The following is a 5,000-nucleotide window of genomic DNA, read 5'->3' as shown; positions in this document are numbered from 1 at the left end:
TGACTTGTTTAGCTAAGTATTAGCAGAATAATAAATTGCCTCTCACGCAACTATATTGACTTGCATAACCTTCGTATTTTGCATTGAGAAAAGACGCAATTAATTTCGAATTAATATGCTGTCAGCTTATTCTGCCACTAACATAACTTTAACTACTTCAAAGTATAGCTGGAGCTTATGTCTATATACCATTCTCCGTATGCCCTCTAACTTTAAGAATAGATCATCGGAAATCATATGGTTACAGGCAGAATATACTGACAGCACATTAATTCTAGCTATCTACCTCTCGACATTACCTATTGTATATATTGAAAATACAGATACTAGGCTTCTGACAGCACTAAGCTATGTGTCACTGCAGGCTCATGATGCTGTTTCCTCCCAAGATAGTTATTTACCTTTGATACTTTATGCAGGTTTTTTTTTCCTTCCAGGTTCGATATTTGGACAACCGAATAGACACTTGGACTGATCGAGGTGTTCAGTTCCCACTCCCAGTTTGTAGGAGGTTAAGTGCAGCTTAAGTCTGGATGTACATCACTGTGTAAATAATTATCGAGTAACAATTTAGATACAAATTGGCATCGGTGTTTCTCGATTTTTTTCATAACAGACGCCGAATAAAGTCGCTCGTGTTTCGCGACTGTTTCGCAATAGTTGCTAAAATGTGTCTAGGTGTGGATTAGGCTTTACGATTTAATTCATATTTTTCATATTGTGGCTGTTTTCCTATTCATATATAGATATAGTTATAGTTATACGTGTTTTGTATGTGTATTGGGTGGCGGGTCTTGTAGAATAGGAAAACAATTTGCTTTCAAATTCTATGTTTTAACGGTTTTTTTTTGTGATAAAACATAAAATTCAAAATTCAAGTGGCAAATTTTTAATAGATATAAGAGCTCATTCTTTTATATATCTTTATCGTCATCAATTCCTATCTGGTGCTCCACATGTGGTCAAGAGACGGCAAAATTATATATATCTGTAACCATCTATCTGTATCTATGTATACATATGTATAACTGTCTGTTTGCCTATATCTATACCTATCTATCTAACCATATATGCACACACACAGACATATTAACATATATATGCATACATACACACATCTGCATACATACATACATAAGCATACATACATACATATGCATGCATGCATACATATGTATCTTCTTCTTTTAACGGTAGGTTCATGTCTGAGCCGCCGTGGTCACAGCATGATACTCAATTGCAGTTTTCATGTTGTGATGCTCTTGGAGTGAGTACGTGGTAGGGTCCCCAGTTCCTTTCCACGGAGAGTGCCGGTGGTACCTTTTAGGTAATCATTCTCTCTGTTTATCCAGGCTTGGGACCAGCACTGACTTGGGCTGGCTTGGCCACCCAGTGGCTAGGTAGGCAATCAAGGAGTTCCTTGCCCAAGGGAACAACGCGGTGGTCGGTGACTCGAACCCTCGAACTCAGATTGCCGTCGTGACAGTCTTGAGTCCGACGCTCCAACCACTCGGCCACCGCGGCCCATACATATGTATACATACAAACATATATATACATGCATACATATGTATACATACATGCATATGCATACTTACAGACATACATATATACACGTCATATATATATATATATATATATATATATATATATATATATATATACATATATATATATATATATATATATATAATACACGCAGCACACACACACACACACACACAAAAGTCTATATATAGACCTTGCACGTAACCAGACGTATAGACACACGCACACACATATGTATGTGTAGTATATACATATACATATATATATATATATATATATATATATATATATATATATATATATATATATATATATATATACATATATTTATATATATATATATATATATATATATATATATATGTGTGTGTGTGTGTGTGTGTGTGTGTGTGTGTGTGTGTGTGTGTGTGTGTGTGTGTGTGTCTGCATATTTTTTACAACTTTGCATCCATGTGTGTGTGTAAGTGTTACGCCGCCATTTTCCAAAGGATCTACATCTTCAGATATTTCACATTCTTCCTCGTTCTTCTTCCACATTTTGTATATCCACATCACGCCGCTTATCTTATTTATCTGCATGTTCATATATCCTACTACATGCCTCATTTTATAATTGATTTTACACACTGTATCCCTTCAGTCTTAGCATGTAAAACGCGCAATTTTTTTGCTTTCAAACCCAAGCCACGTGATTCTTCGTTATCTCCATAGCGATGTATTGTGAAATGTGACTCAACTTCTCTTTACATAGTGTAAAAAAAAGATAAATATGAGGTTTTATCTGATAGAAAGGAATGAATTTTGTTCAGCATTTTGTTAGCTCAAATTGCAACGTCGGTGTGGATGTTCGATATTTACAGTGTTTTTATCATATGGTGTGTGTGTGTGTGTGTGTGTGTGTGTGTGTGTGTGTGTGTGTGTGTGTGTGTGTGTGTGTGTGTGTGTGTGTGTGTTGTGTGTGTGTGTGTGTGTGTGTGTGTGTGTGTGTGTGTGTGTGTGTGTAAGAAAGAGACAGACAGACAGACAGATAGACAAACAGGCAGGTAGAGACAGAAAGAGACAGACAGACAGATCCACACACACACACACACACACACACACACACACACACACACACACACACACACACACACACACACACACACACACACACACATTTGTAGAGAGGGAGGGGGAGAGAGAGAGAGAGAGAGAGAGAGAGAGAGAGAGAGAGAGAGAGAAAGAGAGAGAACGGCTAGAGAGAGAGAGAGAGAGAGAGAGAGAGAGAGAGAGAGAGAGAGAGAGAGAGAGAGAGAGAGAGAGCAACACACTTAGACAGACAGAAGACAAACAAAAACAAAGAAAAGAGAGAAAAAAGGCAGAAAGCGAAAAAAAGGAAGACAAAAAAAAAGAGAAACACCAACAAAGAGATACACAGAAATAAGAAGAGGAAGACAAAGACCCAGACATATGATAACAGCCTTTTCCTGTATCGGATCCATTACGTGTTAACTGCCAACCACAAGCGTAATGGCGTCTAACTTGAAAACGGAACTCGCTCTCACCTCCTCTTCTATTATTTTCTCAGCTTTCCTTATGTTGCAGGTTCTCGTGTCCGCGTGCAACATGAGTAATTGCAAGAGTAAATTTTCTGTATTGTCTTGTTTTATTATTATTATTATTATTATTATTATTATTATTATTATTATTATTATTATTATTATTGTTGCTTTCAATCTGGGAAATACAAAGCGACGGTTGTGTTCGTTGTTTTGTCGGGAATAAAGTTCGCATTTGTATAGATTTCTTGGCAGGACATCGCTTGCTTCTATAAATAATAACAATAATGATGATAACAGTAATAATGATAGTAATAATTATGATAATAATAATGATAATGCTGCTATTACTACTACTACAAATAATAACAATAATGTTATTACTACTACTCTACTACAACTGCTGCTACTACTACTAATTATCATTATAACAACAAGAGAATAATACTGATAATATCATTGATGATAACTATAATAATAATAATTATCATTCTCATTATCACCATTATTCTCATCACAAACATTTTTCACAGACTACACAATTGTATCATAACCAGTTTTGAGAATGTTCATTTTCAAGGGCAGAAAGGTGATCAGTGGCCTCACAGAAAACGGCTAGAACGTGTAGTCGATTCCACGTAAACAGTTGGCCTATTTCCTTCAGACATAGTGGGTTTAAGTGCCTTGAAATATAGATGACAAAACCGTGTAATGTTCAGTTGTTTGATACACTTTGTGTTTCTTGTTGTGTTAAGGGTAGCATAGGCTTTTTTGGTGTATATATTGTACGAATGTACACACACACACACACACACACGCACACGCACACGCACACGCACACGCACACGCACACGCACACGCACACACACACACACACACACACACACACACACACACACACACACACACACACACACACACACACACACACACACACACACACGTGTGTGTGAAATATATATATATATATATATATATATATATATATATATATATATATTTATTTATACATATATATATATATATATATATATATATATATATATATATATATTATATACATATATATTGTATGCACACAGAAACACACACACACACTATTGCGAATGTATGTTTGTATATATTTATATGCATATAAGTATGTATTAATATAAAAACATGCATACAACATGTAATTAAATAAATTTCCACCGTATATTCAAATACAGATCGTATATTTCAGGAGCATTAAAAAGGACTGCTTGCAGTACATCTCTCTACTTATATTCATTAATCTTAACAGACATTATGTGCTCAATGTACCTGCGCAGATAACTTGTAAATACAAAAGAGATAGAAAAACGCACTTTATATTCGTCCGGTCATGCTGTGCATATTTATTTTGAATAAGAAACATCTAGCTCTATTTGGTCAAATTGAAACAATGTGTTTGAAAACCCAACATCTTACACTAAACCTAATGGGAGGATTTTCAGGTAGAGGATCAACACATTTGCACGCGCACTTTGCATGGAAAATCTTTCACGCAGTCAACGTCTTATCCACTACTTTCACGTAGGTGGGTTTCTCACTGTCCGAAGGAAGAATTCACACACAGTCGTCCATAACACTTCACTCTGTGGTTTCAATATGGGAGATTCATGCAGGGTGGTGGGTGATGTTCACGAAATAACGTGGGGGGAGGTGGCGGTCATGGATGCACACAAGAGGTGGGGTCGACGGGAGGGTACACACGGGAATTCAGGGTATGGGGTGCACTGTGCGGGGTATGAAGAGAGTGGGTATCATTCGCGAAGAAGGGGAAGTGGTAGTAAGAACCAGCAGTAGATGACCAAGAAGAGCTTTGAGTGCCACAGCCACTGGTAGCAACCCGCTGCTGGTGATGGCGTCCACTTTCACACTCTGTCTCTCTTG

At 36.8% G+C, this 5,000-nt stretch overlaps 1 protein-coding gene and 1 long non-coding RNA gene across 2 annotated transcripts in view; one reads left to right on the top strand and one right to left on the bottom strand.

The window, feature by feature from the left end:
* Positions 1-1,033, top strand: part of LOC119596875 — a 4,553-nt gene extending 3,520 nt beyond the window's left edge. The window contains exon 2 of the long non-coding RNA XR_005230785.1: positions 438-1,033. This is a non-coding gene — a long non-coding RNA (uncharacterized LOC119596875). The remainder of the gene's footprint in view (positions 1-437) is intronic.
* Positions 1,034-4,327: 3,294 nt separating this feature from the next.
* LOC119596550 (myosin regulatory light chain 2-like) overlaps positions 4,328-5,000 on the bottom strand; it is a 1,266-nt gene continuing 593 nt past the window's right edge. Inside the window, exon 1 of the mRNA XM_037945852.1 lies at positions 4,328-5,000. This exon is cut by the window's right edge and continues 593 nt beyond it. The gene's annotated coding sequence lies outside the window, so the exon portion shown is untranslated.

Source organism: Penaeus monodon, chromosome 38 (genome assembly GCF_015228065.2).
Source record: "Penaeus monodon isolate SGIC_2016 chromosome 38, NSTDA_Pmon_1, whole genome shotgun sequence".
Classification (NCBI taxonomy): domain Eukaryota; kingdom Metazoa; phylum Arthropoda; class Malacostraca; order Decapoda; family Penaeidae; genus Penaeus; species Penaeus monodon.
Note: the sequence above shows the minus strand (reverse complement) of the source record. Positions and strands in the feature narration are given on the sequence as shown.